Source organism: Pongo abelii, chromosome 6 (genome assembly GCF_028885655.2).
Source record: "Pongo abelii isolate AG06213 chromosome 6, NHGRI_mPonAbe1-v2.0_pri, whole genome shotgun sequence".
NCBI classification, from domain to species: Eukaryota; Metazoa; Chordata; class Mammalia; order Primates; family Hominidae; genus Pongo; species Pongo abelii.
The window spans coordinates 64,543,672-64,559,780 of record NC_071991.2 but is presented as its reverse complement, the minus strand read 5'-3'; the positions used below and the strand labels follow the sequence as shown (position 1 = coordinate 64,559,780).

The window sequence follows — 16,109 nt, the reverse complement described above, 5'->3', positions numbered from 1 at the left end:
AAAACAGAGGCACAGAGAAAATAATAATAATTTGCCCAAAGTCACCCAGCTAACAGGTCAGAAAACCAGGACTCAACCCCAGTAGTCTTAGCTCCAGACTGCATTCACTCAGAGCATGTCACTGTCCTGCCTGAGAACACCCATCATCTTCACATCTCACACAGAGTGAAAGCCCGAGTCCCCAAAGGGCTTACTAGAGTCTACATATCACTGGTCTACCTTAGACAGACCATGCAGTCTCCCATCTCAGGGTCTTTGATCCTTCCCTCTGCCAAGAACAGTCATCTTCCATGTATACATTTGTCTCGCCCTCTCTCTTCCTTCAGATTCCTGAGCAAAGACCGGTGAAGACTTTCTAAATTCACACCTACGCCTTGCCAAACTTCTTTACTCTGCTTTATTTTTCTCCGGAGCACTTATTACTACCTAAATATATGCATTTGTCTGTTTGCTTTTGTCTACCTCCTCCCCTTGAATACGTAAGCTCTGTGAGACAACTGCTTTGTCCTTTGTTCCCTGCTGAATCTCCAGTGCCTAGAATGTAGGAGGCTCTCAATTACCATCTGTTGGACAACTTAAGAATTATTGAACGAATCACAAAGATCAATGTGTAGAAGAAACATTTGTGAAAGAGGAAGCAGGCAATTTTGACTTCATTCTTTCTGCCCTGCCTCTTTGACCCCAGTGCTATTTAGCTTGACATTTTAACCCTGCTGTTTGCTTTTTGCTTCAACAGGACCCACAATAAAGTGATTCAACATATATAGATGATTAGATTTGTAATGCCATAAGCCAACCCTTGATATAAAGTAATCCTAAAATGTTTGTGGAAGATTATTCCCAGTTTTCTTATGATTTTGACAAAATTTAAATATAACACTTTAAATCATGTACAACTATAGTACAACTCCGATGAAAAGCAATATGGAGAGTTCTCAAAGAACCAAAAATAGAAGTACCATTCCATCCAGAATCCCACCACTGCATATCTACCCAAAAGAAATGAAAAATCATTTCTCCAAAAAGATACCTGCACTCATATGTTTATCACAGCACTACTATTCATAATAGCAAAGATATGGAATCAAACCAAGTGTCCATCAAAGAATGACTGGATTAAAAAAAAGTGATATATATACACACACATCATGAAATACCACTCAGCCATAAAATACGTCTTTTGCAACAACATGGATGGAACTGGGGGCCATTATTCTAAGTGAAATAACTCAAACAGAAAGTCAAATACTACATGTTCTCACTTATAAGTGGGAGCTAAACAGCTAAACATGGACTTAGACAGTGAAACAGACACGGGAAATTCAGAAGGGTAGGAGGATGGGACAGGGTTTAGGGATGAGAAATTAGCCTAATGGGTACAATGTACACTATTTGGGTGATGGTCACAGTGAAAGCTCAGACTTAACCACTACACAATATGTCCATGTAACCAAACTGCACTTGTATCCGCTAAAATCTATTTAAATAAACAAATCACATATAATTAATATTATTAGTAAAAATAACACAAATATTCTACTCATGGGAAAACGTTTTATAGTTTAAAACTGACAAAACCTATATTTCATCAATATAATTGATACCGTGGAGGACGGTGGATCTCCCCAGGGCAGAGCCCCAGAATCATCGTCCTCCTCCAGCTGCCCAAGCTCCTCCGCCACCCATCAGAGTCCTCCTTCAGCCATTCCCAGCCCGGGGCCTCCCAGGTGATGAGGGCCAAGTACCCTCTGCCAGGAGCCATGCAGCAGTGACTTCCAGAGCCTTCGGGGCAGTGGACTGGCTCGCACTGCAGATTCTTCCTAATCCTTTGGTGAAAACTACAACACAAGAAGGCCGCAAATAAGCCCAAGGGTCAGAACTCTTTGGCCTTACACAAAGTCATCATGGTGGACAGTGGTGGTGTGGGCAAGTCTGCTCTATGTGTCCGGAGTTGGTTCCTTCTGGTGGGTTCCTGGTATCTCTGACTTCAAGAATGAAACTGCCAACCTTCTTGGTGAGTGTTACAGCTCTTAAAGGTGGCACAGACCTGAAGAATGAGCAGCAGCAGGATTTATTGTGAAGGGCAAAACAACTAAACTTCCACAGCATGGAAGACAACCCAATTGGGTTGCCGCTGCTGGTTGGGGTGGCCAGCTTTTATTCCCTTATTTGTCCCCTCCCATGTCCTGCTGATTGGTCCATTTTACAGAATGCTGATTGGTCCATTTTACAGAGGGCTGATTGGTCCATTTTACAGAGCACTGATTGGCACATTTTACAAACCTCTATGTAGCTACAGAGGGCTGATTGGTGCATTTTACAAACCTCTAGCTAGCTACAAAGTGCTGATTGGTGCATTTTTACAGAGCACTGATTGGTGCATTTTACAAACCTCTTGTAAGACAGAAAAGTTCTCCAAATCCCCACTCGACCCAGGAAGTCCAGCTGGCTTCACCTCTCACCTACAGTTCATATACGATGAGTTTGTGGAGGAATATAAGCCTACCAAAGCAGACAGCTATCGGAAGAAGGGAGCTCGGGATGGGGAGGACGTACAGATCTATATCGTAGATACAGCTGGGCAGGAGAACTACACTGCAATTAAAGACAACTACTTCCATTGTGTTTTCTCTATTACAGAAATGGAATCCTTTGCAGCTACAGTTGACTTCAAGGAGCAGATTTAAGAGTAAAAGAAGATGAGAATATTCCATTTCTACTGGTTGGTAACAAGTCAGATTTAGAAGATAAAAGGCAGGTTTCCATAGAAGAGGCAAAAAACAGAGCTGACTAGTGGAATGTTAACTATGTGGAAACATCTGCTAAAACACGAGCTAATGTTGACAAGGTATTTTTTGACTTAATGAGAGAAATTCGAGTGAGAAAGATGGAAGATGACAAAGAGTGGAAAAAGAAGAGGAAAAGTTTAACCGAGACAATCAGAGAAAGATCCTGCATTTTATAATCAAATCCCAAACTCCTTTCTTATCTCGACTATGCTAATAAATATAATTTATAAGCATTGCCACTGAAGGCTCAATAGACTGAAATTACTTTAACATTTTGGAAATTGTTGTATATCACTGAAAGCATGAATTGGAACTGCAGTGAAATTCAAATTTACTTAAAAAAGAAATTAATATGGCTTCACCTAGAAGCAAAGTTCAACTTATTTAGTAATTGCCAACAGTTATCATGGTCCTGAATGTAGCATGGGAGCTTGTGTTTCTGAGGCAGTCTTTCTTGAAATTAATTAAAGAGGTGAGATGGGGGTGAGGAGAGGGAGGAAAGAGGACTTCCTCTGGTGTTTTATTATAAAGCTTACATTTTATATCATATTAAAGTACCTTGGTCTTCTACTGCCTTGAAAAATGACAATTGTGAACATGATAGTTAAACTGTACCACTTTTTAAAACCATTGTTATGCAAAATTTAGAAGAAAAAGTTATTGGCGTGGTTGTTGCATATAGTTAAACTGAGAGTAATTCATCTGTGAATCTGCTTTAATTACCTGGTGATTAAAGTGGTGTAAACTTGTACATGGAAATTTTTGAATATGCCTTAATTTAGAAACAGAAAAATACCCGGTTATATCATTCTGGGTGTGTTCTTACTGACACCAGGGGTCCACTGCCTCATGTGTCCTTGTGAGAAGATATATGCCCAGCATGGAGTACAGCTTTGGTATAGAAGATTCTTGAGAAGTAACTGCCTGCTAGGAGCCTGTCCAAATTTAAAATGTGTGCCATACTCTGGTTCTTGAAAATAAGATTCCAGAGCTCTTTGATCACTTTTAATAAACTTCAAGTTCATTTAAAATGAAGGGCCAGCATATACTTGTTAGATAATTTTCAACTGCAAGGATTCAGCACCAGTTATGTTTGAATGAACCCTTTTTTTCTTTAAGATGCTGGTCCCTGGAAATCACTTTCTGCCAGTGGTGAGCATATAAGTGTTAAGTTTTTGATCTCCTGGGAGCAGGGAACAGGAAGAAAATGTCAATAATGCTAATGCATTTTGCACTGTTGAATGAAGAACACTGTAGCTACATTTTCAGAAGTTAACGTCAAGTAGTCAAACCTGGGTACTGTGCAGAAAACATGTTTGGCACACACTGACCAAACATCAGGCTGTGTCACCATTGTGTGGTGTTCCTGCCGGAAGAATTCTAGCACGCTATTTGGGGACATAATTTCAGTGGGAAATACGCCACTGTCTGATATTTTTTTCCTCTTTGCAGTGGAACTAGGACAGTTGATTCAACAAAGTTTTTTTTTTCCTTTTGCTCAGTTCTGATTTAAACAGGTCAAAGATGTGTTCAGGCATTTCAGGAAACAGGTGTGCATGTAAAGTTAAAAATAGACTTTCTAGGAACTCACTCCTTAGATATTACATCCAGTTTCTCTGTTAAATATTTGTCCTTAAAGGGTTTGAGAGGTACATCTTTCATTTTGTATTTCTCATAGGCTATGTCATGCGCAGAATTCAAGTTACCAGTGTAACACCGGCCAGCGGGCCCAGCAATCTCCATGTGTACTCATCACAGTCTTGTTTAACCAGAGGTCCTAACCACTAACATTGTGACTTTGCTTTGAGACCTTTCCTTTCCTGGGTACTGAGGTGCTATGAAGCCAACTGACAAAGATGCATCATGTGTCTTAGGCTGATGCCACTACCCGATTTGTTTAGTTGCAATTTGAGCCATTTAAAGACCAATAAACTTCTTTTTAAAATATATATTTAAATTAAATAATATATATGTAATTTACACCTACAAGAATAGAGCAAGTAATAAGTATACTTTATACAAACAGTCAAAAAAAATAAAGTTAATAGTTAAACCCGTACATTTTAGTCACTTCAAAATATTTACGGGCCAGGCACAGTGGCTCAGGCCTGTAATCCCAGCACTTTGGGAGGCCAAGGGTGGGTGGATCACCTGAGGTCGGGAGTTCAAGACCAGCCTGACCAACATGGCAAAACCCCGTCTCTACTAAAAATACAAAATTAGCCGGGCGTGGTGGCACATGCCTGTAATCCCAGCTACTCAGGAGGCTGAGGCAGGAGAATTGCTTGAACCAGGGAGGCAGAGGCTGCAGTGAGCTGAGATTGAGCCATTGCACTCCAGTCTGCACAACAAAGAGTGAAACTCCATCTCAAAAAAATATATATATACATATATAGAGATAGATATAGATATAGATATGTGTGTGTATCTAGATAGATAGATAGATAGATAGATAGATAGATAGATAAATAGATAGATAGATTACATAGCTTTTATTGTTCCAGGCACTGTTTTAAGAGCTTTTATAAAAAAGTAACTGATTTACTGTCATAAAATATTTTATGAGTTAGATGCTAATGCTGATATGATCCTTTTTCATAGATGAAAAGGAAACAGAGAAGTTAAGTAACTTGCCCCAAGTGACACGGTAAGCAGTGACAAAGCCAGAGTTGGAACTCACCAGTCTCGTTCTAGAGTCTGTTTGATGCTCTGCCTTCTTTCTAATAATCCTTTATTATTGATTAGAAAATTACAGATTTACATCTGCTTATCAGAATTTAGATCTGCCGAATTTAGCACAACCAAGTTAAACGTGTTAGAATGAGATCATGTTTTTTGCAGGGATGTGGGTGGAGCTGGAGGCCATTACCCTTAGCAAACTAACGCAGGAACAGAAAACCAAACACCACAGGTTCTCACTGTTAGGTGGGAGCTGAATGATGAGAACACATGGACACAGGGAGGGGAACAACACACACTGGGGTCTATGGGAGATAGAGGGTGGAAGGAGAGTGAGAATCAGGAAAAATAACTATTGGGTGCTAGGCTTAGTACCTGGGTGATGAAATAATCCATACAACAAACCCCCATGACACAGTTTACCTATGTAACAAACCTGCACATGTACCCCTGAACTCAAAAGTTTAAAAAAGAGAAATAATAGCCACAAAAGAAAACTCACAATGGCAAAAGCTCAATCAGCACAGTTTGATATGAACTATGATTTAATAATTTCCAGAATTTCCAGTAATTTCCACCAAAAAAGTTGATGGCAGCGAAAACAACTTACGAAAACTAAAATCAAAAATTTTTAAAAATTAAGGGACAAAAAGATGCCATGCAAAATAGTTATCAAAGAGTGAAACAGGTTTCATGCAGTTTGCTTTTATATACCAGCCAAGATGGACTCGGTAATGGTATGGTAACAGATAACAACCACACTGTAGTCTTTCTGTGATTTGAAGTGAAAAGCTCATTGATTTTTATTGAAAGTCTCAAGAGAAGGTAATGTGACAGACATGTAGCATGAATGTCATTGTTTGTGGTGTCAAGCATCTCATATTTCACTGGCCACAGCAAGTCACATGCCCAGGTCTCCCTTTAGGCAAGTTGTGCCATGCCCTGAATACTCAGAAATAGGAGAGCCACTTATTAACAAGCAGTTAGTTCAATCAAAATTCATCAGCATGTGGTTCCCAGATAAATATACAAAATTAGCACTCTGATTACAAGGAAGACAGTGCATCAGGAAATGTCTGTAGGGCAGCCAACCAGCATTTTCTGCCACCATAAATGTTGGCAATAATAAACTTCATGACAAAGCCAGCATTCATTAAGAGCTCAGAAAATGCCAAGCACTGTGCTTCTTATATGTTTTCTTATTTAATTCCCAAGTCCTACAAGGGAAGCACATTATTGCCTATGTTACAGAAAGGAAAACTGAAGAACGAAGAGTAAAATACTTTTGCAGATCTGGTAAATGTTGAAACTGAGACAAGAACCTAAGCAGTCCGATTAATACCCCCTCTTAGAACTACTCCCTCATTGTGCTTCCCTTCTGAATTGCACGATTCAGAGCATAGAGCACTTTATCTCTGGATATTGCAGGCTTTGCAATAGTATTCATCTGTGGATCTTGAGTGCAAAATAAAATTTGACCCTGGTGGTTTAGCTATAACTGGAAAGGACAACTTCCATGACATTTTCTCATAAAGCCCGTTGCCAACATCATCGAGAACAGCATGTGCTCTTCCAGATTACAGTGATAAGAAGGTTGATGTTGCTGAGAGCTGCAAGTCCTGATGAAGCAGCACTTCTCTAGGAGAGGGACGTTTCCGCTGGCCTCCACTGAATCCTGTGCATTGACTTCTTAGGAAGGAACTGGCTGAAACTGCTGGAAAACCACATCCATGGGATTAATGCTGTTGGAAAGGCTGTCAACAGGAAATGGTCAACAAATTGCCCTAAACCCACGGAGCTTGCAGATGGGCACTGCTGTCATTCTGTCTGGACATAGTCATACTGTCTACTCACTTGAAGACTATAAGACCCCTTCCATTCTAAGGCAGGAGTAATTGAAGAAAAAGGGAATCTCTACCTAAATAAGTTGCATTCATATTATTCATCTACACCTGGGAATTTACGCCAATCATACCAAAATAAAATATACCTAGTACAACATCTGGTGTCTGCTGAGCTGTAAATCTCTTCAACAGGTGCTTGTTGTTATGGGCTGGGAGACACTGATGATAATGCCCTTGAGCCATTAACACCCTCCAACACAAACACACACACACACACACACACACACATCCCATGTCTTCCTTATCTTGCCCTAGGTTTTTTTCAAATCAGTTGGATCTCTTTCAATACTCTACACTCCCCTTGGATGCTTTCTTTCATCCTTGGGGTACACAAAGGCTCTGTAAGGAGGCCCTCGGGGCTTTTAGTCCAGGCTCTTCATCATTCCGTGGCTGGTCTGCTATTCCAACCCCATGATAACCAAGGGATTCTAACAGGCATTCTAGTCTCCCCTGGCTATGCAACAGGTAGGATACTCTAGGATACAACACATCCATTCCTTTCTGTTTGGGAAGTGGGGAGGACAGGGAGGACTGCTCAGGATTTGGGTTTCTCCCACTAACTCTTACATCACCATATGTTGTGTTGATTTGGGCATGATCTCCATGCCTTGCTACCTTCAAGATTTTGTATTCTGATATTCAAAGCCAGGCATTTGAACTTTAAAACACGTTATCTGTCTTAAGCACTTGGCTTTTAAGACTTCTGCCTTTGCTATGAGTTTTAAAACCCATCCGTCAATCCAACTAAGGTCCCCTTTCTAAGCAGTACCTGCTCTCCCCTTGAGAGCAATGTACAAAGAAAATTATATGATGGGGGAAATGTAATGGGTTCAAAGCTGCCCAGTGGAGGAGCAGGAAGGAGGTGTCGAGAACTCTGAATAATGGATCTCAACATATTGTTTGTTAGATCCACTTTCTGGAATGCTGTTTCCTCCTATTTTGAGATTATGCTAATTTATGTTGCATTTAGTATATGCCAGCAACTTCCATGACTTTAACCTTCAGTCCTCACAGAAACATTATGGGTTGAAGCTTTTATCTCTTTCACTGATAAGAAAAGGGAGTCTTAGAGACATTCATTAACTTGACGAAGTTCACAAAGGTAGTAGGTGGTGGAACCAGGCACTGTGTTAGTCCGTGAATATATGGAGATTAATGATACAAAGATGACTGCATCAACTGGTGTAGGCATCAAACATGTAAATGAATCTTGGCAGCACATTTGGCTGGGACTATTATTGAGGTTTACACACATAGGATGGCCATTTAACTAAGGGTTATGGAAGACTTCCTACAGAGATTCACACCTGTGTTGATTCATGAAGGATACGCAGAAAAGTTAGACAAGCGGGGGGGAAAAAAAAGGAAGGGAAAGAAAGGATATTTCAGGGCCTAGGAATAACATGAACAAAAGCACAAGGGCAAGCTGAAATAGAATGTTTTGCTCCCTGTTTTAGGCTATTTCTCCAGTTACCTACAAGTGACCCAAAATTTCATACCTTATAACAATAGTTATCATGCTCATAAACCTGCAGTTTAGACAGGACCTGGTGGGAATAATTCATCTATGCCCTGTCTGGCATCATCTGGGATAGCTCAAAGGCTGGGACTGAATCAACTGAAGGCTCATTTACATGTAAGTTGACATTGGCAGCAGGCTGAGACCCAAGCTGGGTCTGTGGGCTGATAATCCTACACAGTCCTGGATGGCTCATGTGGCTGGGCTTTCTCACAGCATGTCGGCTGGGTTGCAAAAATGAGCATCCCGAGAGATAATAGACCACGTGGAAGCCGTAACACATTTTGAAATTTATTTTATTTTTATTGATACATAATATTTGTACATATTTATGGGGTGCATGCAATATTTTGTTACACAAATAAAATATGTAATGATTAAGTCAGGGTATTTAGGATATCCATCCCACAAGCATTTATCATTTCTATGCACTGAGAACATTTGAGGTCCTCACTTCTAACTATTTTGAAATGTACAATACATTCATAACACATTTTTGACTTAGCCTTGTAAGTTATGCAGTGTCACTTCCACCATATTCAATTTGTTGAAACAACTGCAAAATGCACCCAATTTCAAGGATGAGAGAAAAGCCTTCAATCCCGAGAGGGCATAGCGGTGTTTTGGAAAAGCATGTAGACCTGGAAATATGGCTGTGGTCATTTTTCAAATATACAATATAGTATAACTCTAAACATAAAAGAACAACACAAAATGCAAATAGAGCCACTTTCCATAGCTACTGTGTCTTTCTTGATCTAATCACACTATTAGCTGCATGAGATCATTGATTGACTCATTGCTTACTAAGAGGGGGTTACTAGCTAAAAGCCAAGAACAGAATTTAAGTCATATGCCAGGCATCAGCATGAATTATCCATACAGTAGGCTAAACACAGGAAATCCTGTCATCACTGCACAAAATGCTTGTTGTGTTTTCTTGGCCACATGGCAAATAACCATTCATAAACTTTCTGTAACAAAGACTGATCTAGAAATTGTGTCAGAAGGCCTTGAATGTATTCTTGCAATTGAAAGACCATTTCAAGCTATTTGTCCCAGCCACCACAGGGACCTCTTTTACTAAAGGCAGTGTTAATAAATCTTGACCAAAACTTTCTAATGATTTTGCAGAGCCATTTCAGTAAAGGTCCTTATTATTTGTGGAAATATCTTCAAAATGACTTGAATCTTTTACTTCATCTCCAGGTCCAACAATCATAGCTCCATGCCATTTAATTGTAACAGATTGTAAAATGCTACATCTTACAAGGCCCAAAATGCAAATGGCTCCATACTGCAGGTCATGTCAATGAACTGTAAAGTTGCTATGCCTGGGCAACTTGGAGGGACACTAAAATGATTAGAACCATCTCTTCTAGAGTCATTTAACTCTAAATCCTCAGCTTCTTAGCCACCGCCTCTCCCCTCTATGGCTCATCAGAGACCCAGTAGAGAAGCAATGATTCTTCTCTGTTTCCCACAGTGATGAGAATAGACATGATGGAGAGCAAATGAGGACATAAGCCCTTTTACCACAGAATTTATATTCTAGAAGGAGTGACAGATGTTAAACAATTACATAAGTATGAAATATAAATGAAAAGGGATAAATGCTGTGATGCGAAAGCTCCCGGTTCTATGAGAGTGTATTGTAGAGAAACTGACGCACACAGAGAGACGAGTAAGGGGAGAAAGGGTGGAGGAAGAGGGGATGGAGACAGAGAACAACTCAGGCAAGAGCCTGAAGCAGGAGGCACGTGATGAGTTCAAGGAACTGAAAGAAGAAAATGGCATAGCACCAGGATGCTTGGACCTGTGGCCCTAGGTGACTTGGGGAGCCCTTGTCCTGAGAACAATGAAGGGCCATTCACAAGGTTTAAGCCTCCAGATATTTTAATTCCTTCCATTCAGGAGCATGTCTTCGTCAACTAGAGATAGCCACGTCAGGGTAGCCCAGTCATTTTTTTGTGTTCACCTTACTGGTCTTCTGCTATAGTTTGTTACCTGGACACTGTAGCAGTTGTCCACTTTCTGTAGTGTATGTGTTCTCCCTAATATGACTCTTCCTTTCTCCTGGATCTATGCACCGCTGACACTTCATCTTCCTGAAGTGCAATTTTCGTCACATCACTCTCCTCAGAAACTTTCAGAGGCAAATTCAGGATGGAAGGTAAATTCAAGCACTCCTGTGTTTTTTCTGTTCCTATACCATCTGTCACCCTCACCAGCAGCTCTACCTTTCCCAGAATGAATCTTCTACTTCACCCAAATTCAGTATTTTTTTTCCCACCATCACACAAATGCTCATGGCATGCCTCCTTCTTGAAATGATCTTGCTTTCTTCCTACCCTACTCTTACTCATCCATTAGAACAGCTACCGAGTCCCACATCTCTGGAAGCTTCCACAGCCAGTGCAGTTTACATTTATTTCTCTCTCTGGATCTGAGAGCTCTTGTTACCTCTGTTCTTCATATTTGTAACTGCTCATAAATGAATGCACACTCTTGTGATATTCTGTAACTATTTAGATAGGTTTATCGTGCTTCCATCAAGGACACAAGTTTTTTGTTATCAGAAACCACATGTTCTATATTACTCATAGCTCTTAGTTGAAGGGTTAACTTCAGGGAAGAGGACAGGAGTCATTCAAGGATCTACACATAAACACTGTAGAATGAGCCATTCTATTTCGTGAGCAACAATGACATCTAGTGGCTGACAGGTCGCATAGCTTCTTCTGACTTTAATAATTGGACAAAGCATTTAGAAAGAGAATATTACAGAATATTTAATGAACCCAAGTTATTCCCACCAACTACACTGCTTATGAAGGTATTTCAGATATGGATTTATGTGTTCTGGCTGCCCAAAGGCTTCCCCCATCCTCCTGTGGTCCGACGACCCACAAACTGCTGGTAAGAGGTCCCCGCGTGTGCTCCTTGCAAACCGCAACTTCCCTTTCCCGTAGGAAGATCATCAGAAATTTTCCCGGAGATTATGCGATTTTCAACTTTCTGCTTCCTGTGAAGATAGAGGTTTATGTGGATAAATATTTATTTTGGAAATAAAGTATGTAATTGAGTAGGAAACTTGAGATGATAAACATGATAACCAGAGTAGAAACGCACTTGAAAGCCAAATGAGAGAAAGTCAGTGTGGCGTAGAGGAAGTTTGTGGGCTTTGGCTTCTGAGGGACTTGGGATCGGATGCCAGGTCTTCCCATAAAGTCACGTGATCGTTAAGACAGACTGAGGTCTCTGGGGCGCCATCTTCGCATCCCAAACATTGAAGGCGACATATATACAGCCTACCGGGCAGCTTTGGGGAGGATTCGATACAATCCTATATAGTAAGATTTCAGCCTGGAGTAGGTAGCCCATAAATAATAGCCATTCTTATGGTTTTACATTTTACTGGAAATAATTGTCCTCCTCTTTCCAATTTGATATTTTTTTAAACCAAAAACGTGTTTTTTTATCTGAAATTGTCAATAACTCATTCTGATCTTCATTTAAATTACCTCGTTGCTTCTGATTTCAGATGTTTATGCTGGAAAATAATGAGGTTGAGGAAAATATCTCAAATCTCTGAAAATGACGTAGGAATTCTAATCTGCCATAGACCTCAAAATCTGAATAATAATGAAGGGTGTAGAAGAACTGGAGCAGACTATAATTATTGTTATATATAGCAGTTGAAAAAGTAACCCTTTTAACTCAAGGAACCTGGCTTTGTGGTGGGAGAAAACAGGCCTAGGAATAAATATGTAAACAAATGTATCGCAAGAAAATATTGTGAAGTCCTGATTTGTGTGGCCCCGCTGTGGGCAGCATGGGAATCCACACAATCACCCTTGTAAAATGTTTCCTTAGAAAACATCATCTTGGCCTTCTAAGCTTTACCTGAACCTAAGGTAAAGGAAGAGCTTGTTTCAAAAGTTTACTTTTTGGCTTATTATTTGGAATGTAGCAAACATTTTTCTTATATTAAGTATTATTATATACAATGGTTTATTTCACAGCCAATCCCACAGATTAATGCCAAAGACAGGCTTCAATTACATAACGCCACAAATAGGACTGGTATAGGTAGCAAAAATGGACAGTGATGTTCCTTTGGGAATACAGAATAATAGAATTCCTGGGCTAGAAGAAATTTGAGATCTCCATTCTAAATTCTAAGTGAGTAGATAAAAAACACACCTTCTCCCAGTTTCAGCTCTGATGTGGGAGCAAATAGTCCTCTCCCCACTTAAGACAAATTCAACCTTCTTCCTCTCCTTCTCAGTATTATAACAGAAACCACAGGAGGGTGGGAGAAGATGGACAGAAAAGCTGCCTCTAATTCTCACTCTTCCATTGTCGGTGGGGTGGGAGGCCATGAGGAGTGTTAGTCATCCCAAAATCTCGGGGGTGAAAACAACCCAGATCTATTTCATGTTCACATTAATGACCATTGCAGTCTGGCTGCATCTCTATTCTAATACTTCTTCCTTCTGGGATTCAGGCTGAAGAAGTAGCTACTAATAAGGACATGCTATTCTGATGGCAGAGGGAAAAAATTAATTGACAGATGAGATGACTCTTGAAGTTTCTGCTTAGAAATGACACAGGCTTCTTCCACTCACATTCATCAGTCAAAGCAAGTTACAAGGCTAAGCCAGAGGTCAATGGGAGAGTAAGTATACTCCTCGCAATGGAAGGGGCTCCAGAGAGGGTATAGTAAGGAGGGACAGCAAATAATTTGGACAAATAATGAAATATGCCACATTTATCGAATATAAGCAGACTGCTTAAGATTACTTAGTCCTCAAACTCAACCAAAAATCAGATATAATAACCCTTTCCAGCCTAGTCTCAGGTTTGCTGTAAAGTCAAGCCTATGATTATGTCAAAGATGACCACTTTCAGAGATTCTGTCCAATAGGTATCATGTGGAACCCTGGTGTCTGTATTGTTTAAATGCTCCAGGATTGAGAGGCACTCTGGTTAAATTCTGATCAATGGTTTCCAAACCTAGCCACTCAGAACCCAGAAAGCTCTTAGAAAATGCACACTTCTTGGCCTTATCCCAAAGATTCTGATTCAGTAGGGCTTGGTTAGAGTTCCAGATTCTGTATTTTAAGAAAGATCCCAAGGAGATTCTGATGTAAAACTAGATAGGGAATCCCTATGCTATAGGATTCCTTTTAGCAACAAAATTCTGTAACTTATAGTCAGTAACTTCCCTCCTCCCCCCCCCATTTTTGTTGTTTTTGGAGGGAGGAAGGGTGTTCTTTGGTGAGCAAGTCTATGCAAACTTAACCACAAAGTTCACCAAGCTGAAAGGCCAAAGAAAGAGGCTGACATATCTGGTTTCTCAGAAAGAAACATTTAATGAGGGCTTATGAACAGAGGCCATGTCACAGGCAGCTGAGAGACAAGATGCTGGATTCCCACCCATACTGTTAGCACTGAGATGCAGGGCTTATATAGCACAGCAAAAGAATGTGTACGACAATCAAAGTCAATCTCAATTGGCAAGAATCAGAATGGCAAGAATTTGGTTAAGGACAGAATTTATGGTAAGTATGTCTTTAGGATAATATCAAGGTTGTTTTGACCTAAAGGCAGGATTTACAGTAAGTACAGGAAAATAGAAATCTTTAGGCATTCCCAGAAGTCAACATGGCGGATTAGCAGCCAAGATGGAGTCCCTTTAGCCTCCACAGAGGGATTTTTGTTGCTTTGCTTGTACAACTTTATATTTGAAACTTTACTATTTGTATCCCAATCTAATACAAATTTAGATGGCTGATTTTACCAGGGAAAAGGAGTAGGTACTGACTTGCTCATAAGGAAGCCAAGGACAATTTTCTCCACGAGAGAAAGAGTTAGGTGACAGAAAAGTAAAGAGCAAAGGTGCTTCAAGTGACTATATAGCACTAACTGCAGACAATAATGATGACGGTGGTGATGATGAAGGCTCCCATTTATTCTGTTATCAAAGAGATATTTCACGTTAAATATCTCTCTGAATCTTCGGGACAGCCTAATTAAGTAGGAAATGTTGCATCCACCTTAATGATGAAAGATCTAGGTGCCAGAAACATTAAATTACACAGCCCAGAAATGATAAAGCAGGATTCATGCTTACATCTGCCTGACTTCAAAGCTCAGGATCTCAGCCACTACACTGTACAGACATCAGTGTCTCCTAAGCCTTCCAGGAAATTCCATCAAAAAGACCATAGGAAAAGAAAGAGGAAAAGCCAATGATAACAAAAGTGTCAAGGAAGCAATAAATTTCACTTTGTAACACCTCCCAAGTTGCAAAATGTCAGTGGACACCCCTCATTGCTGTGTCCCAGCCAGCTCTGCCCCACCAGTAGACCTCCCTCTCTGCTATTATCCCTGCGGAGGCAACACCCTAGATCGATGACCACAAATGTCACCACGCTTTATCACTTACTGTGTGCTTTCATAGCAATCTCATTTACTATCCTCAAAAACACAAGTATTTAATACAGAAGCCAAGAATCATAAAGATTGAGCTGATTTATCTAAATTAGGGTTTCCTAACTTAGGCATTATTGTGCTGGATAATTATTTGTTGTGGGCTCTGTACTGTGCAATGTGGCGTGTTTAGCAGCATCTGTGTATTCTCCCCACTAGTGCACCTTCGCCTCAGCACCTGCCAATTGTAACAACCAAAAATGTCTCCAGACTTTGCCAGCTATCCTCTGCTGGGGGACAGAGTAACCTCTAGCTAAGAACTGTGGACATAAAGTGATGCGGCAAACAAGTAGAAAATATGTTCTGACCCAGATCTTATGACTAACATGGTGTGTGATCCATTGCACCCCTGAGACTGCAATGGAACATTGAATTTTAGAATTTTATGTAATAGAATTTTAGAATCATAGAATTTTTAAGGTCCCACTGACATCCAGGCAACTTCCTTATTTTGCTGATGAGCAAACCAAGGCTTAGAGATGCGAGATGACTATCACAATTCTATGGCTCAAAATATTTTAAAAATAATTTCAAGCAAACATTCCTAAGATTCTTGGCAAAAGTCATATTATTGATACACATCCACAATGGGTATATCTTGTCCTGTGGCTGCACCAATTAGCCATCCCATCTGTCAAGAAAGTCTTTCTAAAACATATAGGTTAACTTCATTTATACCAATGCTAAAACAAGTCATGCCATACCTCTGCCACCCTTCAT

General features: G+C 40.2%; 1 protein-coding gene and 1 pseudogene across 1 annotated transcript in view; one reads left to right on the top strand and one right to left on the bottom strand.

The window, feature by feature from the left end:
- Positions 1 to 1,289: 1,289 nt before the first annotated feature.
- On the top strand, positions 1,290 to 2,965 carry LOC100434667 (ras-related protein Ral-A-like; annotated as a pseudogene).
- Positions 2,966 to 9,237: 6,272 nt separating this feature from the next.
- SP8 (Sp8 transcription factor) overlaps positions 9,238 to 16,109 on the bottom strand; it is a 203,312-nt gene continuing 196,440 nt past the window's right edge. Inside the window, exon 7 of the transcript XR_008527006.1 lies at positions 9,238 to 11,916. The gene's annotated coding sequence lies outside the window, so the exon portion shown is untranslated. The remainder of the gene's footprint in view (positions 11,917 to 16,109) is intronic.